At 47.9% G+C, this 23,267-nt stretch overlaps 1 protein-coding gene across 12 annotated transcripts in view; it reads left to right on the forward strand.

Annotated features, from left to right (window-relative positions):
• SYNGAP1 (synaptic Ras GTPase activating protein 1) overlaps nucleotides 1-23,267 on the forward strand; it is a 758,031-nt gene that overhangs the window by 556,804 nt on the left and 177,960 nt on the right. The gene's annotated exons all lie outside the window — the stretch shown is intronic.

Below are 23,267 nucleotides of genomic sequence, written 5' to 3' on the forward strand. Positions count from 1 at the left end.
ATCTTTAGGCAGGAGTGTTCCATCCACGAAGCCACCTTCCTTAAACAAATTCCCAGGTCTGAGGGAGAATTATGTGGGCCATTTTGAGAGATAATCAGCTGGGTGTTATCTGCATAGGTGACAATCTTTATCCCATGAGGTAGCACAATGTCAGCCTATGGCTGCAAGTAGACATTAAATAATGTGGGGCTCAAGGAAGATCCCTGAGGGACACCACAGTTGGTCTCTAAGACTGTGGATGAGAATTCCCCGGAGAAAACCTAAAAGGTCCTCTTCTCTAAATAGGATTCAATCCATTTAAGTGCCTCATCTGTGATGCCTTTCCTCCTAAGTCTAGCCACTAGGATTTTAAAGTTCACTGTATCAAAGGCAGAGCTCAGGTCGAGGAGAATGATGGCCACTGCTCCCCCTTGATCAAGGATCAATTTAGATTCCTCCACTACCGTGTCCGTGCCATGACGAGGCCTGAAACCTGTTTGTGTGGAGTGTAAAATGTCGTAAGATTCCAGGTATTCTGAACTAGTTAGGTTAACATGCTCTATATTGAAATAAACTTGTGTCTGTTGCCTCACCTCATATTGCCCCAGTATTGGAACTTTCATAGATTCCCATAGCTTGTATCATTCCCAGTCGTCGGAATGGGAGTCTCGGTAACAAAAATAACATAGCAGTAGGTACAAAAGAGAGAGAAAAAGTCCTAGGCCTCCTTCCCTTATGTAGCATATCCGCCTTTTTTTGTAAAAGAGACCAAAACTAAGTCTCAGCCAATCAAAAGAACCTCACCCCATAGAACCCTCCTGAAGGAACCTCAGATTTTTTACTGCACGTTGTGCTTAGGGAGTCTCCTTTGAGCTCTGCTCATTTTTCTACTCTTTTGAGAATTTTCTTCAATTTTTTCTTCAGGATTGCTTAGAGTTTCTCCTGAAATGTCTGACAAGGAGAAGAAAGCCCTTTTCAAGTCATGTTCCTTCTGTGGCAAGAAAAGGTTATATGTGGAGGACATTCATAAGGACTGTATATATTGCCTGTATCCAGATCATAAGGCTGCGGACTGCAAGATCTGCCGCACCTTCTCTTCAAAGACCCTCCGGGACCTTGAGGGTCACCTCTTCACTTGGCTCCAGAAATTGACGTCCAGAAAAGAGACAGTGTCAAGTGACAGTGAGGACTCTTCTTCAGCTACATCATCCAAAAGGTCAGTCAAAAGGGGTAGGGTTTCCCCTTCACCTTCTGTGGAGCGTCCAGTTAAGGCCTCAAAAAAGACCCCTATGAGTCTGAGCACCAAAGTCCTGTCAAATCTCCTCACCATGGTGTAAAGGAGAGGGAGGGACCATCTACACCTTCAGCAGTGGTGGAGACTGCTTCAACGTTCAAGAAAGCGTCTTCTCTGTCATCTGAGAAGTCAGAGAAAAGCTCCAAGTTGTCGACGACACAGCAGAAGGCTCCATCGACGAAGGCGTCTAAATCAGAGGTGACTAAAGTGGTGCTGTTGACGGGCTCATCGACGGCACAGTCGTTGTTGACAGGATCGTCAACGACGGTGACAGCTACGTCGACAAGGATATCGATGGGAATATCGACGACGGTAGCGACGACGAAGATTCGTCGACGATGGTGACGACGACGGTGTCGTCGACGAGTGCTTCGACGACGACAACCATGACGACGGCAGGATTGTCGACGATGCCCATCTCGTCGTCGGCAGTCCGTCCGTCGACGGTGGCTTTTCCATTGATGACATCGACAACGGTTTTACCTTCACCTTCTCCATCGACCACGGTACCGTCGACGATGCAGTCGTCGACGGAGAGGATAACTATTTCCTTGAAAAGGATAACAGCGGACATGACGTCTCCAAGGAGGGTTACCCCCTTGCCTCCCGCTTTGTTATTAGAAGAAGAGGAGGATTCTGACGAAGATGATCAGGACTCTTTTGGGTATGCTCACAATCCATCTCAACTGCTCATTAAAAGTCAGGAAACAGACTCTGAGGGCGAGTTTCTTCATGAATGTTCTTAACAACAGTCTTACCAATGTCAAGAATCTGCAGGCCAAGAAATGGTGTTTGTTCCTTTCTCACTTTTGGCGGATCTCCATAGTATGCTGTAGGACTATAAAAACAGGTCCTCTCAAGTTACGACTCAGGCAGCGTCTGTCCCAGCAGTTCAGACTATGACTGCCGCTACAACTCCATTGATGATTTCTCCAGAGTTGCCAACCCAGGTGTTCTCTCAGCCACAAACACCTGCTTTGAATATTCCTTCCACACTGCCGGACGTACAGGATGATTCCTCGGATGAGGACCAGAATATTGATAACAGGCCTAATCAAGGCTTGGAGTGGGATGAGTATGTGATCCCGGATCCAGCGTCGCCTAATCCAGACCCGGTGGATTCTCACCCAGCGGATGTCGGGGGGTTCCATAAGCTGATGGAAAGAGCATCAAGCCGGTTCAAGCTGCCTATGCCTTCCGTACAAACAGAGTGTTTTCTCTATGACTTTAAAGAGCCTTATAGAAAGGTGACCCGATCTATACCCATTGTGGAGCATGTGTTGGATGAGGGTCTCAAGGCTATGAAAAACCCGGCTACTGTTATTCCAGTACTGCCACGCCTGGAAAAGAAATATAAGGCGCCTGAAGATGGTCCAGCGTCCTTGACTGGACAACCTAAACCGGACTCTGTGATATCACAGGTGGCGCAGAGAGAGTCCCGCAACCCTTCCGCGCCTCTTACAACTCCTCTTGATAAGGAGGGCAGGCGTCTTGATAACGCAGGGAAAAGGTTCTCGTCAACGGCTAGCCTTCTGGTGCGAGCGGCAAATGCTCTGGCGATACTGGGCAGGTATGTTAGCCAATTGTGGTGTAACCTTTCACCTTATTTGGAACAACTTCCACAGGAGGCAAAAGGCGAGGCCAAGAAGATACTGCAAGAAGGGGAAGCGATTGTGCCATGGATATCACCACTACAGCTTTTAGATCTTTGGCTGGAGCTGCAGTACTTCGTCGCCAGGGATGGCTCAGAGCAACGTGGTTCAGGCCGGGGGTTCAGAATAAGATCTTGGGCCTCCATTTCGACGGAGAGGCATTATTCAGAAAACACATAGATGATGCCCTCCAAGAGATAAAGAAAGATACAGAGACGGCTAGGTCTCTTGGTACGCTTCAATATCGGAAAGCTCCTTTCATGGGTGCCAGAGGCAGGACTACCACATCATACAGAGGCTCAAACAAGCAGCACTCGTCATATGGATCAACGTCGCAGCCCTATCATCAAAATCAAGGTCAAGCCTCGACTTTCTCTAGATCGAATACCAGAGGGAAACAGAACCGCCAGGGACGTGATACGTCCAAGAGGCAATAGCGGCGTTCTTCCTCTGCCTGCTGTACCCACCTCCATGACAACATCTGTAGGAGGCAGGGTGTCACAATACCTCCACAACTGGTCTCAGATAACATCAGACCGTTGTGTGCTCAACATAATTCGAAAGGGCCATACCTTGGAGTTCACTAAAATCCCACCTTCCAAGCCCCCTGCTGCCATTCCTTCAAAACATCTGCGTCTCTTGTAGCTCGAAGTTCATCAGATGTTCCTGAAGGGAGCTGTGGACAGCGGCGGTTTCTGTGTTAGGGCGTCGGGGCTCCGCCCCCTTTACAGTCCCCATAAAAATAAAACAATAATAGAGGCATTGTCTACCATTTACGATTGGACTCACTTTTGTTTCTGTCTGTCAGTGAGTGATGTTGAAATTAGTGCATGCAGTGTGATGTGTCACAAGCCAGCACTTTCCCTACTCGCTCCCCTAGGCTGCAATATTGCCGGGCTGACAACCTCACAGCCCTGATACCTGTGAGGTCATCAGCTCGGCAAAAAGCGAACATCAAGGACCGTCTCTCCACCCCCTGATGACATGGAGGTAAAGTTAGCCCTGGGCGTTTTTGACTCCAGCCCTGTAGAGCTAAGCCTCCACGTCAATCAAGGAGTGGAGAGCATTGTGACCCAACCCTTTCCCAAATCGTCACAGGGTGGGACCCTGTAACGAGTTGGGAAAGGGTGTGGTGACGTTCGAGTGCTGGAAGGTAAGGTATTGAGTATGTGCAGTATGTCATCGTGACCAGGGGCGGATTGGCACTGCGGGCATTCGGGAATCGGCCGAAGGGCCGCTGTTTCAGTGCCCTCTGTGGGCCGTTTTTTTTCTCCCCTTTCCCAGTCCACAGAGAGTGCTCTCTGCTGTCTGCTCTCTGTCGACTGGGAAATGGGAGAAAAAAAACGGCCCACAGCACGGAGACAGAGACAGAAATGAAAGCGCTTCACTGTGCAGGCCATACAGCGATTATCAGCTGTGGCCTCTACTGCACCCCCTGCCCTGCAAAGCAATCACGCTGGGGAGGGGGTGATTGTTTACAAGAATCGGCCTCCCTGGGGGCCAGGTGTTTCTCAGGCCTTTTGAGCCATTTTCACCATGGCCCCCCTGGGGCCCACGCCACCTGGGAAACAGTGATAGTCTTAACACCTCGCCCACAGCCCCTCACATTCAGGGCACAGCCCCTCACATTCAGGGCACAGTGGGCGAGGAAGAATGGGTCTGGCTGTGGGGGCCAGGTGATGTTTTGAAAGCGCACAATCTTCACCTTAGCCCCCCCCCCCCGGTCCCCCGTGCAAGAAGTTTAAAAAAAAAAAAAGGGTTATAGTTCTTTCTCGGTGTAATTTTAGAACTGATGCATTTTCAATATTACATTCAAGGAGGTCATGGTTGCAGCTTTTCTATTTTATGCAACTAACAACCATTGACAAAACCTATAGTTCTGGCTTGTTGTAAGTGTAACATTACTTGCTGTATTATATATCTGAACGCAATGACAGAAGCAGCAAAATACCAGTCGGGCGGCACACTATGCTAAGCACAGATTTGTAGCTTAGGTGTTTTAAGCTACGCCCATAATTACATTGAACACCCCCTTTGGAGAGACCCCTCAGTTTTGTCATCCCACTTAAAGCCCTGGAAACAACACCATGTCACAGACACCTCAGGGCCTGGCACTGTGCATAATGCATGACTCATGACTTCCAAGGTTTCAGATTGACTATGTGCAGGGGCATCTTGAACGCCTCCCTTTGCTTTAGGAACTACAGCGAGGGGTGAGTTCCTGATGAGTCTCTTCTGTCTGCAACGCTGCTTACAAAGGCTCAGCTCACAATTATTGTGAAAAGGTGGGTGAGAGAGTAAGTGAAGGGATGGCTGGATGGATCAGTGAAAGGGTGAATGGATGAATGAAAGGGTGAATGGATGAATGATGAGAGAGAATGGGTGGATGGATGAGTGAAATGATGGATGGATTGATTAATTGATAAGTGAAAGTGTGAATGGATGAACAGATGTGTGAAAGGGCGGCCGTAAGGATGGATGAGTGAGTGAAAGGGAGGGTACATGGGCAAAAGATTGGATAGATGAGTGAAGGAGTGAAAGGATGGATGGATGGATGATTGAAAGGATGGATGAGTGATAGGGTCAATGGATGGATGCATGAGTGGATGAGTAGATGGATAGTTGGGTGGATGGAAGGAAGGATGGATGGCTAAGTGAAAGGGTCGATGGAGAGAGAAAGGGAGAATGGATGGCTGAAAGGGTGAATAGGTGGAAGGATGAGTGACTGGGTGGATGGATAAGAAAGTGAAAGGATGGCTGGATAGGTGAGAGGGCAAATGGCTAGATGGATGAGTGAAGAGATGAATTGGGTGAAAGGGTGGATGGAGAGAAAAAGTGAGGATGGATGTGTGGATGACTGAAAGGGTGAATGTGTCTAAGGGTGAGTGACTGGGTGGATGGATGAGTAAGTGAAAGGGTGGCTGGATGGGTGAAAGGGTAAATGGATGGATGAGTGAATGGATGGATGGGTGGAAGAGTGGATGAATGGGTGGATAATGGGTGGATGAGTAAAAGGGTGGATGGAGGGAATGGATGAGTGAAATGATGGATGTAAGAATACATGATGGATAGGTTTGCAAATGGTTGAATATGTTTGGAGCTGGATTAGCGGCATCTTATGTTTGCCACTTTACATTTCACAATGACTATCAAAGCAGATCTTCCCGACCATTTCTCTCACCAAACATGCCTGCTCAGAACCATGAATTGTAAACAAAATATCAGACTGGACAACCCAGTGCTGTAACCATATATATAGATTATTATCATATGAAATATCACAAAAAGACCTGCACAGTTGATCAAAGCTGCGTGCATACCGAAAAACCGTGAAGTACACGATTGGTTCAACCTGATATAAACTTATTTTGACTAGTGCTTAAATGGTTGTCTATTTACTTACTTACATAATAATGCGCAACCTCCTCTGATGGGTCTGTAAAACGTACCTTTTGTCCAGAAGGTTTGTTCTGAATTTTAACCCTTTGTCCTGAATTTTTACACTCCGCATCCTGAATTTGCACCCATGCCAGTTGGTCACCCTAGTCCTGACACTCCCATACAGAACTACTGAGTGTTCACCCTGCCTTTTCTATTTGGTTACTCTTGTAACCAGATGCACCACACTGCCAAGCTCTAACTCAAGAGGGGCCATCTAATCCCCTTGGCATCCCACTCTCCACAGGGCTGACCAAAGTAGGCTGAGTAAAGCTAGTAGCTAAGTACTCAAAGCTACATCGAGTGTGCCTCAATTGTCATCCCACCGAATCCAGAAAATACTGCACTAGACTCAGTTCAGTAGGTCTTCCTCAAAGGTTTACTTGACTTGCCACATCCAGCACCCAGAAATGCAATGTGTTGCTAGCCGATCCCTTCCTCTGAAGCAAGAAGGAACCGGTAGGAACCATTTTGTTTACCATTTCTTTGCACAATTTACTGATTCATTTGTGTGCCAGTTAATAATGTAACTTTATTTTAAAGGCCTCATCCAAAATGCAGACAAGGGGCATATTTCTCTATATGCAAAACATATTAATTAGTAAGTTTTGGTTCGTTTTTGTTTGTAGTGTGTAGGTCTGACTGCACTCTATTTTAGGTCCTAGGCCAGAATGTGGCAACATGTTTGTGTGTTGATTTCAGGACATGTCTAAGACTTTATGTAATGTGATTTCTCAAAAGAGAGCTGTTTAGCCTCATTCTATGCTAGGCCTTGTTCGAGGCCTAAGCAAAATTTGCAAACTTGGCACTTCTTTCTCTGTGCAGAAGAATTAACTTTTCTAGCATGTTCAGGTTAGAATTCCTTTTTGCAGATTTTATATCATTTTCATGGTTAATTGAGTAATCCTCAGTCTCCTCATGGCCCAGACTTGAAGGCAGCAACAGGTGCGAATAAAACGGTGGTTTTTGTATATAGACATCACTTGCTGGCTGTGAAATAAATTTATGACTAGATTGTACAGATAAATTTTTTCAGCATTTTTTACACCCCAGACTGCCTTTTCCTCATTTGTGAATTCTTACTTTAGTTATTACATGTTCTGTTCCCAGAGATTCCAGTCTTACCCTTTCTCCTTGACTTTGTACTAGATTTCTGATTTATGTGATGATTAGCTGGTTGGGAAAGAGTATCTAACGACCTTGTGCAGGGCGTTAAGACTGCATGTAAGTATTCAGTTATCAGACCTGCAGTGCTCCTAGTCTTTACCAATGTTACTTGCTCTGTAAGCTTTAAAAGGCTTAATTTACTAAATATTTCTCTACGAATTAGACCTCAAAGAGTAACCAAATAGTGTTTCATGAAAGGGCACGCCCCTTGAATGTGGGCCACGCCCCTTAACTGTAGGCCACGCCCCTTAAATGTATGCCACGCCCCTTGAACGTGGGCCACTTTTTTCGTCAGTGCCCGGGCCAAATTGTGATCCCAATCCGACCCTGATCGTGACTCAAGACACACTGCGCAGACTCGACTTGTGGTGTCTGCCTCCTGCACGAGTCGATGCTGCTGGGCGCCATTTTAGCACCGGACAGTCAAAAATGTGCCTAGAAGGTATCCCGTCAGCAGCAGTCTTCTGGACTCGCGTGATTGCAATAGATTTATACGTGCAACTTCAATCCCCCATTCTTTCTGGTATGTGCTATTCATCCTCGTAATATGTAATGTTTTTTTGCGCTGTAAGAAGTACAAACTGTCCAGGCGGCGGCACTGTCATTTCCTTCCCTGTGAGTTTCGTTCTTAAAGAGGGTCTCAGAGTCTTAACTCTTCACGTGCAGAATAGGTGTTAATAGCTCTCATTTGCATATATTGTCTTTCCTTTTTGTCACCTACATCGCTGTACTGGTACCTTCCTTTCCAATGTGTTGTGGAGTCTTAACCAAAGCACTTCGAAACGTATTTCAGGCTAACCTCGGACATTCCCCATCCCCTCCCTGTGGAATTTCTTGCATTAAGTCTAACTCGTGGCTCTTTAAAACCTCCGGTGCCTCCTCGTTGTTCATGTGCACCCGGCCAAGAGAACACTGTTCATTAGATCAAAAGCTAAAATTCATGTGCAGGAAAAACAACAAGGGCATTGTGGTACCAAGAGTTACAGTTATGTTCTTATATTTGGCATTTGTTCCTCCACAATCTCCTTCCTTGGTGGATTCTAGATTATGGCATGAATGCATCAGCTTCACCATGTCTGGAACAGGCCTCGGCAGCAAAGCCAGCTTGGCTCGGTAGCGCCCCATATGGCTCTAGTTACAAGTGTGGCGGCTTTATGACCTCATGGAAGTAAGCAACGTGTCGACCTTTTGGCTTCCACACGTGGGTGACATTAGATGTTAAGAAGATCCCTCCATGATTGCATGGAGAAGCACATTCTGGTGGTGTGTGCAGGCGTTACGCTTTAGGAAAATGAATACCATTAAAAGGATGGCAACCGTGAAGTGAGGATGAGGTCAGTGAGGCTGACCCTAGAATATAGTCATTCGAGGGTAATGTTTGGTGAGGTAGAAGAAGATGAGTCTGCGTGTCACTTCTACACGAGATGAAACTCTGAAAGGCACGAAGGTCAGTCATCTGACTGCAAAGCCGCTGAAAGTTTGATACGGCTCGAGGAGAATCAGCTGCATGATTTGCAATACTCTGAAAGATTTTGCAAGTAAAATCGCACAGAGTGGAATTCGTTGCGCGTTCATAGTGATGTCTGGTGTACTCAAGCCTCCAATGCCAGCAGCAGGGATCCTTTCCTTGGCACTACGGCATTCCCCTTTTGTGGGTACTCAGAGTCTCATGACATGATGAGCTTGGCACAGCAGGGCGATGAGTAGGTCTTGTGTTTTGTTCTATGTGGCATGCCTGCCCCTTGCTTATGTTTAACCTGTTGCTAAGAAGTATGCACGTGTTCTCACAGGGTCGCAAGTAATTCTCGAGGCACATATCGATCTGCTCCAGGCTGGGGAGGGGTTGCTGCTCACTCTCAGCTGAATCTGCACCTTACAATCACATGGAATTAACATTTCAAAATACTGAAAACTGGTGCACGTGCCCTTGATCTTGAGGCTGGACAGGCTTTGTCCATGTCTTGCTAGGAGAATACAGTGCTTTCTTGGTTGGTGTGTTGCTATTTCTCATCATGTGCTGGATTTGCCAATGCGTTTCTGTTTTCGCCTCCATGGGGGGTCGTGAGCTTGACCAATGAACTTATATACAGCTGACAACTGTGTGTTTGAGATCAAACATTATGAAGACATTAGGTCATATTAAAAGATATGCTGAGTTTTAATGTAACATATTTCCTGTGCTGTCTTGTATGACATTTAATGACTGGTAAATGCAAGCTGGATGGTTAAATAGGTGCTCTTTGATACTGTTGAGATAATGTACCTAAAACCTCATCAGACCATGGCCCACAGAGAGGAGTCCAAACTATGCCCAGCATTAAGATATGGACTTCTGGTGATAGCTGAGTGCAGGGACAGCCATAGGGTAAAATGGTTTTACAGTCCTTGTCAAGGAAGACAGTATTTTGGAAGTGCAGTTGTGTAATGGTGATATTTGGTTGCCTTTTCCAGGTCACTGTGTCCTTGACCATTGTTTTGTTTTTTGAACAAAAAATCAATTAAATAACAAAGACAGCATGCAGCATTTCACTGGTTCTTAGTGTTTAGGTAAGCAGATGTTCAGAGGAGCTACATGTACATATGCAGAAGAACTTCTAATCGTGTGAAACAGCATGTTTTGGGATTTTAATGCAGTGTGAAATGACTGATCATTTTCTGCTGCTGCACATCTAATCATTGGTTAACACTACTCAAATTTGATTCACGCATGGAGTGCATCATTGGAACTTATATTGAGAATACAGAAATGGGATCTCTAGAATGTCAGGTGGTCTTCCACTGTCGCTTGTCAATAATTGACCAGTTGGATTACTCTAATAATGCGCCTAGTAAGAAACCCTGATATCTGACAGAGAGAGAGGGCGAGAGAGAGCTTGTGTAAAAAATCTGGATGAACAATGCAGTTTTTAATCCCATTTTTGTTAAATAAGATTTGCACAGGAAATTGCAACTAACCTCCCCAAAAAACGCTGTGATTCCCCCTTTCGCTCTCGCCCCCCACTAAGCACAGCCTCACCACTCACAAACCTCACCAGCCGCCACTGGCTGTGGAGCTAGTTCCCTTATCTCAAAGGGGGAAAGGATTCTATTCCAGGTTCTTCCTGTTAAGAAGACGCTGGAGAAATGGCGCCCTATTTTAGATCTCAGGGAGCTAAACACCTATCTCATTTCCCAGTCTTTTCGGATAGTTTCCCTTCAGGATATATTACGTCTCATCAATCCAGGGGATTTCATGGCCACTCTCGATCTCGAGGATGCGTATTTTCACATACCCATTCACCCAGCACACAGGAGATTTCGACGGTTTACAGTAGCCAAGAGCCACTTTCAATTCAGGGTTTTACCCTTCGGACTTCGCTCTGCCCCAAGAATCTTTACCAAGGTGCTGGCACCGGTGGCAGCTTTCCTACGGAAAGATCATTTTCAGGTCTTCCTATACGCGGACGATTGTTTGCTGAAGGCTCCGTCCAGGGAGGCTGCGAGAAAAGCAGTCAACGCGTGTACGAACATATTCCAGAATTTGGGTCTTACTCTCAACAAGGTAAAATCATCTCTAATTCCGTACAGGACAACACGTTTCCTGGGGGCCATCTTGGACACAAATCTCAACAAGGCTTTTCCATCCTTAGAAAGGCAGGAAAAACTGCAAACCATGGCGCTGCTATTGAGAAGAAGAAAGTGTCTTTCAGTACGCCATTACAAATCCCTTCTGGGGGTGATCTCCTCATGCATCCCTCTTATACCTCACAGCAGATTGCGGATGCGGACTCTTCAGGAACAGCTAGACAAACAATGGAGGCAGGTTCATGGCTCATTTGATGACAAGGTGGCGATTACTTTCGCAATGAAAAGAGCAGCCTTGTGGTGGACAAAACAAGAAAACCTTTCCTACGGTCTATCCTTCGTAGGCAATCCGGCTCCTCAGGTGGTGACAACGGATGTGTCACTGGACGGCTGGGGTGTGGTGCTTCAGGATCTTCATGTCAGCGGGCATTGGTTGCCCCAGCACCGTCTTCTTCACATCAACCTCCTAGAAATCAGAGCTAACAGGCTAGCACTACAGGCATTTCTTCCATGACTGCAGGGGTCGGCAGTTCTCATCCGAATGGACAACACCACGGCAATGCACTACATAAACAAGGAAGGGGGTACCAGATCACTTCCGTTGTCTCAAGAGGCCCAGAAGATTTGGGAATGGGCTATTCTTCACGGAATATCACTGCAGGCAGAACATCTACCAGGATTTCTAAACGAAAAGGCGGACAGGCTCAGCAGGCTATCGTCAGTCAGCAACGAATGGGAACTGAACCAAGTGGTCTTGGAGAAGATGTTTCAATGTTAGGGCAAACCCTCAATAGATCTATTTGCCACCCCGACCAACAAGAAATGCCGGGCTTACGCAAGCAGACTTCACCATCGAGGGTCATTAGGGAATGCGCTTTCGATAGGTTGATCAAGAGCATTTGTGTACACCTTTCCCCCCATTCCAATGATCCCGAGGCTTATCAGGAAGATCAAAACAGAACCGTGCAAGATGATCTGGTTCACAGAACTTCACCTTCTGTCTCTCGTCCCTCCTCTTCCTTTGCGGACGATTCCGAATCCTCTAACGATGTCCCACGGGCAGATTTGGCATCCGGATCCAGATTCATTGCACCTGACTGCATGGCTCCTGAGCAGCGAGAATTCATGAACCTTCCCATCTCAAATGAAATAAGAGAAGTTCTGTCTCAGGCTAGAGCCCCTTCCACAAATAAAACTGTTTAAAATGGAAAAGATTTTGCATTTTGGTGCCGGAAGGAAGGTGTTGGCCCTTTCTCTTCTCAGTCTCATCAACTTCTACCTTATCTCTTGTCTTTGGCTAAGACAGGATTAGCTCATTCATCCATAAAGGTTCACTTGGCAGCGATTTCTTGCTACAGACGCTCGACATCAGGACCTTCTTTCTGGTCTTCAAGAATAATTAAATAATTTCTCAAGGGCTTGTTCCGAGTCTACCTCCCTGGTGAGGCCTCCGCCTCCAACTTGGCATTTGAATTTAGTTCTCGCACAGCTCATGAAGAATCCCTTCGAACCGATACATCAGACGGACATGAAATTTCTTTCATGGAAGTTGGCTCTCCTTCTTGCCCTCACATCGGTGAGACGCATTGGGAAATTGCAGGCTCTCCCAATACAGAAACCTTTTCTCCAGTTCAAAAGAAATACTGTGATTTTAAGAACTAATCCGAGGTTCATATCTAAAGTGCCTTCAGACTTTCACCTAAATAAACCAGTGATTCTCAAGTCTTTCTTTCCTCACCCTTCCACACCAGCGGAGAGGTCACTTCATTCTCTGGATGTGCAGCGGTGCTTAAAATTTTATTTGGATCGCATCAAAAGATTTCGAAATCTCCACAATTATTCATTGCTTTTGGTGGTCCTCGCAAGGGCCTTCCACTTTCAAAACAAAGTATTGCAAGATGGATTTCCAGTGCTATTCTATTTTGCCACTCAACAGGGGGTACGCCGCTGGACAGCAGAATTAGAGCACACTCCACAAGATCCTTGGCTTCATCTTCATCTCTCTTCGTGGGAGTACACATCAGAGACATTTGCAGAGCTGCGACTTGGAGCAGCGTGCACACCTTTACGAAGCATCACTGATTGGAATCCTTGACACAGGAAGACACAGCTGTGGGCCAGGCAGTACTGAGGAACCTCTTCCACTAATTGGTGAGCTTTCCCTACTATCCCTCCTTCCTTTTTTCTGCACATTTTGTATTTACTGTAGATACAAGTTGTTATTTCAGTATATGATTTACTTCTTTCATGATGGTACGGGTGCAAACATGTTTCTTTACTTATGTTACAAAATGTGCTTTATTTCTTACTGCTAGCTATTCTGATACAAGCTATGGGAATCCATGAAAGTTCCAATACCGGGGCAAGAAAACAAGTTACTTACCTGTAACTATGGTTCTCCAGTATTGGGGTGTCTTTCATAGATTCACATGCCTGAATCATTCCCCGCCGTCGGAGTGGGAGTCCCACGGTACATAAAAAAGCAATAATTATATATAAGAAACAAAAATCCTTGGTAATAACCAACCAGGAAGTAAAGTAGCCCTAAGCTACAGTGACATTTTTTTCACACTCATGACAATCCTAGTCATTTTGTATAGACCAAACTGCAGCCAATCAGGTGTCAGCACCCACTAGAATGTTCTCCTCAGAGGCTCAGGCTCTCAGATTTTCTACCGCACATCGTGTGAAGGGAGTCTCCCTGAGCTCTGCTCAGTACTTCTCAACCTGACTGGTTTTTTTCTTCATAGTTTTGGAAATGTCTTCTTCAAAATCTCGTTTCAGGTCATGTGGGAAGCTTAGGCTTTTTAAAGAAGATACCCACAAAAAGTGAATTTTTGCCTGTATCCGGACCATGAGGTAAAGGATTGTAAGATCTGCAGAACCTTTCCTCAGAAGATGCTCAGAGACAGGGAAGGTCGTCTTCTTCTATGGTTACAGAAGATTAAGGACCAGGATGATCCTCTGTCTGAGGTAGGAAGTCTGGCTTTGGGGTCTACTATGTCTTCCAGAAAGAGGAAGATTGAGGAAGAGGTATCTTCTCCTGGGGCTAAGATGTTGAGAAAAGCTAAGGATCCTATCTTGCCTTCCTCTTCTACCGCAAAAAAGGCTTCTCCACCTTCCAAATCTAAAGCTAATTCGCCCCCGAGAAAGTCTACAAAGTCTTTAACATCTAAAAGACTGTCAGAAAAGACTTTACCTCAGAAAAAGACCTCGTCGACGACCACATTGTCGGTTACCGTCTACAGTATTTCTTCCACGTTGTAGGAAGGTAGATCCCTGACTATGGTTGCCCCCAACTTTTTGCCTGGTGTTTTGCTGGTTTTTTGACTTAGTTGACCTGGGACCCTGCTATTCAGGGCCCCAGGCCTACTGCTCTCTCTGTAAAATGGATTCCATGTACCTTAGGTACATATCTAAATTGGATACTGAGTCACCTTATCAGTCCCTGTACAGTGTACCTTAGGTACCCAGGGCATAGGTGTACCCAGGGCCTACCAGGGGCTGCAGCATGTATTATGCCACCCCTGGCTGGCCATCCAAATCTGACACAACTGGCTGCTTGACAGCTGGGGCAAGGTGGTGTAATCACCCTTTGCTTTAGATATAGTATACCTATATCTAACCCTAAAAATGGACACACAGATCTCCTATCAGTCACTCCTATGGCAGGCCTTAACAATCCTGAAGGCAGAGTGCTTGGAATCGTGTGAGATGGTGCTCTGGCGTGAGCTGAGCCTGTCTGCGGCTTTCGGGATCCATCCCTTAGCCGTTTCCATGATATCGCATACCATATACTCTTAAGTGCATTATAATCCTCGCGGTTATATGCCAACTCTGGTATCGCTTTATCAAAACATGTCGAGTAAGGTGTCATACGAATTGGAATACTAACCCCTCGCCAATTCTGGCGACGGGGTTAGCATTCCACCCTTCTAGAGGGACACGACATGTATGTAACCCCTAACCCCGGTTAAAGTCAAACAGAGCCTCAGCTCCACAAAATGGATGCTGCCACCGAGACACAAGTCTGCCCTCCTGCTGCTGGAAGTCCTCCCAGAGCAGGAGATAAGGACAAAGGGTTTCCTGCCAGGGGCGGTGCCAGCACCGTCCCAGACAGGGTTTTGTGTATTGTAGGTAGGCAGGGCTTTAGAGGAAGGTGACTGCACGTGGCACCCCGGTGCTCACTGTGCATAGGCTGGCTGGAACCAGTTCCAGGGTCACTCCAGACCCTGTGCTGGGGAAAAGCCCGCCAAGGAAGTGGGTGTAACCACCCCCCTCCTAGTCCCACCCCTAGGGCAGGACTTAGTCGCGTGCCAGCCCCTTTTTACAGGATAAAGGTAGGAACTGGCCCCCTTCCAAAGCAGATCATCTTTGAATCCTGAAACTACTTTCCACGAAAGGAACTCAAGACTTCTTCCTAAGATTTCTCCCTTGTGACTAAGGAGTAGTCACCCTGCATCCGCAGGCACCATCTTAAAGAACACTGCGGTCTGCTGTAAGTCTCTCCTCCGGATCAAGACTGCCCAGCTCGACGAGAACCGGCTTCCCTGGCACCTCTGACCTCTACCTGCATCATCAGTCACGCTGAGATTCGTGGGTGTGACGAGACCTCGAGGGACCGGCCATCTTCAAGACTGCACGACTTCTTTCCAGCAAGCCCGCCGAGTAATTTCCTGGTGAGTGCTTTGGGGTCCGAGAAGCCCCGACCCTGAGCAGCTCCAGCACCGAAGTGCAGCCTCCCAGCATCTCCACGATCTGTGTGGGGCCCTTCTGCTTTATGCTGCTCACCGCGTTGTTTGGCTACTAGCCCGCTGGCTTGTGGCCTTCTGAACGACGCCCGACGACATTTCTGCTGCTGGTCTGGTTGCTCCAGGCTGGCCCTTGCTCCCTTCCAAAAGAGGAGCACCCCGGACCCTCCTGGTCCACTCAAGACGCCATTTTGAGTCCACCGCGTGGGCTTGAATTAGCCAAGGCTTGTTGCCCAATCCTGGGTAACTTCGACGCCGACAGCTTCATCCATCGTGGGACAGCTCGCCTCTCCATCCTGGTCGCCGACAACGCCTCCTGGTCCGTGAGATCTGCAGAGCCAGCGTCGCCCACTCACCTAGTCGAGGTGACTTCGCCCGGTGCCATCCTGGTGCCCACTTAATCACTGGCTAGTGATTCAAGAACTTGGTCCCCTCTGCTTTCAGGTTTCTTCTTCCTTGATCCAGGCTTGGATCCATCGAACTTTCCTTCACTGGTCGCCTGCCAGCAACTTCCTTCTTCCAGGCTCCTGGTCCGGCAACGAGATCCCCGACGTCTTTTCAGACCTATGCAGCTGCAGCCCCTGGGCTAGGTAACTTCGGCACTTCGGTGTCCCAGCATAGCCTCACTATCCTAGGGTCAGGATCCACTGTCGTTTTCTTCCTACCAGGTCGGGTTCGCCCGTGAACACTAACTTTGCCTTTACTAGCTCCCATAGACTTTGTCCCGCATCCCGCGTGAGAGTGCACACTCTGCACCCGAGTCCCCTAGGTCTCCTAGAAGTAATCTAACGATTCTATAGCCAAGTCCTAGCGAGTCCAAAGCCTATTAGTACTGTACTTACCTGCTAGTAATTTCGCATTCCACTTTTAAAGTATATGGTTTTTCGTGCCCCTCGGGCATTTGTGTATAACGTGCTAACTTAAGTATTCTCGTAAGAGTTTTGTTGTGTGCCTAGCACCCTGTCCTCATAAAGAGTACAGGGTTGTTGTGATTCTAATAAATACACTGTTTATTTTCATAACACTTGTGTGGTGTCCTTTCACTGGGTGTTCAAGGGGTAATGTGATGGTAAAACAGCTGGCTTAACACGCCCTCTAGAGTCTTAGCCTTAGACTGCTCGTATCCATGCTACTAGGATAGCTGGTCTATAAGGTTGACTTACAACCAATCATCAATAAGGGTTGTTTGGACTGATATATAGTGATCACTAGAATAGTGGACACTGCACATCAGGCCAACTTCTCACATTGGTGAGCAGCGGTTGGGATTTGAGCTTGCTGTTGTTTTACCACACATGCCCTAAGAATATCTTGTGAAAGATCACATAAGTACTAAAGGTACATATAACTTAGCTTAGAATACTCTGAGTTCTACTGAACCAGCTGTTGTAGCTCCTAGGGCCTAGCACACCCTAAACGACAACTCTAGCAAGGGATCAGTAGGCAAACATATAGTGTAGGTAAGTGCACCACTTACACCTCACTAGAAAAGCATGTCTACCCAGGGAGATTCTACTGAGACTCCCCTGGTCAGTGTTGACCCTCCACAGGTCACTTCAAGATATGCAGCTCTCAGTTTCCAGGAGATGAGACAGATCTGTGTCTCCAGAAAACTGAAGCAGGGGTCTAACCCCACCATTCCCTTTTTAATAGGTCTCTTAGAGACTTATGATGCGAGAAAGCTTTCTCAGCTAGATGGGAATATGCCAGCCTTAGAGGGAACCTCTGGGGATCCAGACCTCCCCAACACTGCTACTGCAGTTGAGGAGGAGGAGGATCAGGAGGAACTCTCTGGGGATGAGGTAGACAAAGGTCTTGAGGTAGTCAGAAGGCTAACTAGGACCAACTTAGACTTACTTGGGCTAGGATCTGGGGGACCCCCAGTACTAACCCGAAGTGGGCCTAACCTTGGAGTTAGGAGAGATAGATCTCTTTCTAGGGACTCCAATAGATCTCTGCACTCTAATGCCTCTTCTCAGGGGAGAAGGAATCCTCCACAGAGGAGATTTACTTCCCCTCAGAGAAAGGAGCATGAAGCTAGGATGAGGCAAGCTGAACTGAGGATTGAAAGGGAAGAAATTGCCCTGGCCAAAGAGAAGCTTGCCCTGGCAAGAGAGCAGCAGATGAGTGGGTTAGCTCCCACTGGTGGCAGCAATCTCCCAAGAGATAGAGAGAAGGGTTTAGATACTAAACACCAGACTAAAATAGTGCCCCCCTTTAAGCAAGGGGATGACATCCAGAAATGGATGGCTGCTCTGGAGAGGGCCTGCACTGTGCAGTGCATTCCCCAGAGTCAGTGGGCAGCTATACTGTGGCTCTCCTTTGATGGTAAAGGTAGAGATAAGCTCCTCACTACAAGAGTGGAGGATGCTAACAATTACCAGGTCCTGAAAAATGCACTGGTTGATGGGTTTGGCTTAACCACTGAGCAGTACAGGTTGCTGTTCAGAGACACCCAGAAAACTCAGTCTCAGGACTGGTCTGACTTTGTTGATTGTGCCACTAAGGCTTTGGAAGGCTGGCTACTGGGTAGCAAGGTTACTGACTTCACAGGACTGTATAATCTTATTATGAGAGAGCAAGTCTTAAATAATTGTCAGAACCAGTTATTACACCAGCACCTGGTAGACTCTGATCTGACCTCTCCACAAGAATTGGGTAAGAGGGCAGACAAATGGGTCAGAACCAGGATTAGGCCCAAGAACCAAGGTGGTGACCAGAAAAAGGAATCAACCAAGCCTCAAGAGAAGGGTGGGAATAAATCTACAGATCAAACCACATCAGGGCCCCAAAAATCCTCTGAGGGGGGTGGGTCCCAGAATCCTTCCAACAACCAGAAGAAACCTTATTGTTATCCCTGTAAACAGGTGGGTCATTTAAAAACTGACAGCAGTTGCCCAAAGAATAACAATAAGGAAAACATACCCCCAAGTAACATTCCCAAACCTCCTGTTACTACTAGTAGTAATCCCCCAGGTGGTGGGAGTGCCCCCAAGAATTTGGGTGCATTTACTTTGGGAGTTCCTGGGGACTCTGGCCTAACCAGGTCCCCAAACTTAGATACTCTTGTCTGTGAGACTGGCATGGGGTTTGCCAACTTCACAACTTGTCCCAACACTTTGGGCAAGTACAGACAGGAGCCCCTCATCAATGGAATGAAAGTTGAGGCCTATAGAGATACAGGGGCTAGCATCACCATGGTGACTGAGAGTCTAGTCCCCTCAAGGCAACTTTTACCTGGTGCCACATACCAGGTGGTAAACATTGATGGAGTGAAGAAAACTCATCCCATGGCAGTAGTAAATCTCAGCTGGGGAAGTGTCACTGGCCCCAAGAGAGTGGCAGTGTCAACCAACTTGCCTGTAGATTGCCTACTGGGGAATGATTTAGAGACCTCAGCCTGGGCTGAGGTAGAGCAAGAAACCCATTCTAGAATGGTAAACCCCCATGGTAAGGTTAGTGGGGCAGTGTTAGTCACAGCCCCAGTCCAAGATGTCCTCCCTGAACAGGTCAGGAGGGTTGTGCCAGTCACAACCCAATCTCAGACAACTCCCTTCCCAGAACAGGTTGTCAAGGCTGTCATGGTAACAGCCCACACCCAAACTGAGCCCCCTCCTGAAAAGGTTGGGAGAGTTGTGATGGCCACAGCTCAAACTCAGACAGATGATAGTGTTGTGAAGCCTGAAACTATGGATCACTCCACTCAGACAGAGAGCATTGAGGAGGAAGAGAAATCTCCCTCCCACCAGACTTTAGGAAAGGGTCAGCCTCCTCAGGGAACTGATCTGACCCCTTGTGAAGAAACTGCCACAGAGGTAGTCAGGCCTAGCCTGACAGAACCCCTGATGTCAGTGGACCCTTCCAAGGTGGGACCCAGTCTGGAGCAGGGAACCTGCCCCTCTCTACCCTGCCTCAGTCAGCCCAGGGCTGTAGAGGTCAGGGAGGCCAGTGGTGGACCCCAAAGGGCCCCCTGTCCAAAAGAATTCCCCAATCAGCAGATTAAGGGCACTGAAGCTAGTAATCCTAGCCAAGTGAAAATAAAACAGACTCCTGAGGGATCCCCCTTAAATTTAGTTAGGGACCTCCCACAGATGGACACTGTTGGGCACAGCCAAACCTGGGACCTGAGGGCCCCAAACCTGACCTGTCCCTCCAGTAAGCCAAACAGAGGGACCCAACCTCCAGCTGTAGGTAGCCAGAGGTTGACCCTGAGAGCCCAAAACAACTCAGTCTTGGAAAGAAAGGCCTCTATGGTGGAAAATGATTGGAGGAAGCTGAGCCCAAAATTAGTGGAGCCTCACTTCAGTACTCCATTTCAGCACCAGCCTTTTACTTTGCCAAAACACACCACAGGTAGAGATTCCCCATGGTGGAGACCCTCAGACACCCTTAGGGTGAGGGATTGCTTAGTGGACCATGAGATAGGGGGTAACCATGCCAGTGCTGGTACTTCCTTATATGGCCACTCAGGCAATATAGGCTTACCTGGCAAGGCTAGCCTTATCTCCTTTCGTTTGGGGGGGGTTATGTAGGAAGGTAGATCCCTGACTATGGTTGCCCCCAACTTTTTGCTTGGTGTTTTGCTGGTTTTCTGACTTAGTTGACCTGGGACCCTGCTATTCAGGGCCCCAGGCCTACTGCTCTCTCTGTAAAATGGATTCCATGTACCTTAGGTACATATCTAAATTGGATACTGAGTCACCTTATCAGTCCCTGTACAGTGTACCTTAGGTACCCAGGGCATAGGTGTACCCAGGGCCTACCAGGGGCTGCAGCATGTATTATGCCACCCCTGGCTGGCCATCCAAATCTGACACAACTGGCTGCTTGACAGCTGGGGCAAGGTGGTGTAATCACCCTTTGCTTTAGATATAGTATACCTATATCTAACCCTAAAAATGGACACACAGATCTCCTATCAGTCACTCCTATGGCAGGCCTTAACAATCCTGAAGGCAGAGTGCTTGGAATCGTGTGAGATGGTGCTCTAGCGTGAGCTGAGCCTGTCTGCGGCTTTCGGGATCCATCCCTTAGCCGTTTCCATGATATCGCATACCATATACTCTTAAGTGCATTATAATCCTCGCGGTTATATGCCAACTCTGGTATCGCTTTATCAAAACATGTCGAGTAAGGTGTCATACGAATTGGAATACTAACCCCTCGCCAATTCTGGCGACGGGGTTAGCATTCCACCCTTCTAGAGGGACACGACATGTATGTAACCCCTAACCCCGGTTAAAGTCAAACAGAGCCTCAGCTCCACAAAATGGATGCTGCCACCGAGACACAAGTCTGCCCTCCTGCTGCTGGGAGTCCTCCCAGAGCAGGAGATAAGGACAAAGGGTTTCCTGCCAGGGGCGGTGCCAGCACCGTCCCAGACAGGGTTTTGTGTATTGTAGGTAGGCAGGGCTTTAGAGGAAGGTGACTGCACGTGGCACCCCGGTGCTCACTGTGCATAGGCTGGCTGGAACCAGTTCCAGGGTCACTCCAGACCCTGTGCTGGGGAAAAGCCCGCCAAGGAAGTGGGTGTAACCACCCCCCTCCTAGTCCCACCCCTAGGGCAGGACTTAGTCGCGTGCCAGCCCCTTTTTACAGGATAAAGGTAGGAACTGGCCCCCTTCCAAAGCAGATCATCTTTGAATCCTGAAACTACTTTCCACGAAAGGAACTCAAGACTTCTTCCTAAGATTTCTCCCTTGTGACTAAGGAGTAGTCACCCTGCATCCGCAGGCACCATCTTAAAGAACACTGCGGTCTGCTGTAAGTCTCTCCTCCGGATCAAGACTGCCCAGCTCGACGAGAACCGGCTTCCCTGGCACCTCTGACCTCTACCTGCATCATCAGTCACGCTGAGATTCGTGGGTGTGACGAGACCTCGAGGGACCGGCCATCTTCAAGACTGCACGACTTCTTTCCAGCAAGCCCGCCGAGTAATTTCCTGGTGAGTGCTTTGGGGTCCGAGAAGCCCCGACCCTGAGCAGCTCCAGCACCGAAGTGCAGCCTCCCAGCATCTCCACGATCTGTGTGGGGCCCTTCTGCTTTTTGCTGCTCACCGCGTTGTTTGGCTACTAGCCCGCTGGCTTGTGGCCTTCTGAACGACGCCCGACGACATTTCTGCTGCTGGTCTGGTTGCTCCAGGCTGGCCCTTGCTCCCTTCCAAAAGAGGAGCACCCCGGACCCTCCTGGTCCACTCAAGACGCCATTTTGAGTCCACCGCGTGGGCTTGAATTAGCCAAGGCTTGTTGCCCAATCCTGGGTAACTTCGACGCCGACAGCTTCATCCATCGTGGGACAGCTCGCCTCTCCATCCTGGTCGCCGACAACGCCTCCTGGTCCGTGAGATCTGCAGAGCCAGCGTCGCCCACTCACCTAGTCGAGGTGACTTCGCCCGGTGCCATCCTGGTGCCCACTTAATCACTGGCTAGTGATTCAAGAACTTGGTCCCCTCTGCTTTCAGGTTTCTTCTTCCTTGATCCAGGCTTGGATCCATCGAACTTTCCTTCACTGGTCGCCTGCCAGCAACTTCCTTCTTCCAGGCTCCTGGTCCGGCAACGAGATCCCCGACGTCTTTTCAGACCTATGCAGCTGCAGCCCCTGGGCTAGGTAACTTCGGCACTTCGGTGTCCCAGCATAGCCTCACTATCCTAGGGTCAGGATCCACTGTCGTTTTCTTCCTACCAGGTCGGGTTCGCCCGTGAACACTAACTTTGCCTTTACTAGCTCCCATAGACTTTGTCCCGCATCCCGCGTGAGAGTGCACACTCTGCACCCGAGTCCCCTAGGTCTCCTAGAAGTAATCTAACGATTCTATAGCCAAGTCCTAGCGAGTCCAAAGCCTATTAGTACTGTACTTACCTGCTAGTAATTTCGCATTCCACTTTTAAAGTATATGGTTTTTCGTGCCCCTCGGGCATTTGTGTATAACGTGCTAACTTAAGTATTCTCGTAAGAGTTTTGTTGTGTGCCTAGCACCCTGTCCTCATAAAGAGTACAGGGTTGTTGTGATTCTAATAAATACACTGTTTATTTTCATAACACTTGTGTGGTGTCCTTTCACTGGGTGTTCAAGGGGTAATGTGATGGTAAAACAGCTGGCTTAACACGCCCTCTAGAGTCTTAGCCTTAGACTGCTCGTATCCATGCTACTAGGATAGCTGGTCTATAAGGTTGACTTACAACCAATCATCAATAAGGGTTGTTTGGACTGATATATAGTGATCACTAGAATAGTGGACACTGCACATCAGGCCAACTTCTCACACACGTCGACGGTTACCTTCTCTTCACCAAGACCCCAGATGCTGATGTCGGCTTCTTCACCGTCAACGTTGGTCTCAGTGTCAGTTAGACCTATCTCGTCGACGAAGATATCACCGTCAGCCGTCGACGTTCCTTCGTCGTCGAAGACTAAGAATATGT

Source organism: Lissotriton helveticus, chromosome 5_1 (assembly GCF_964261635.1).
Source record: "Lissotriton helveticus chromosome 5_1, aLisHel1.1, whole genome shotgun sequence".
NCBI lineage: Eukaryota > Metazoa > Chordata > Amphibia > Caudata > Salamandridae > Lissotriton > Lissotriton helveticus.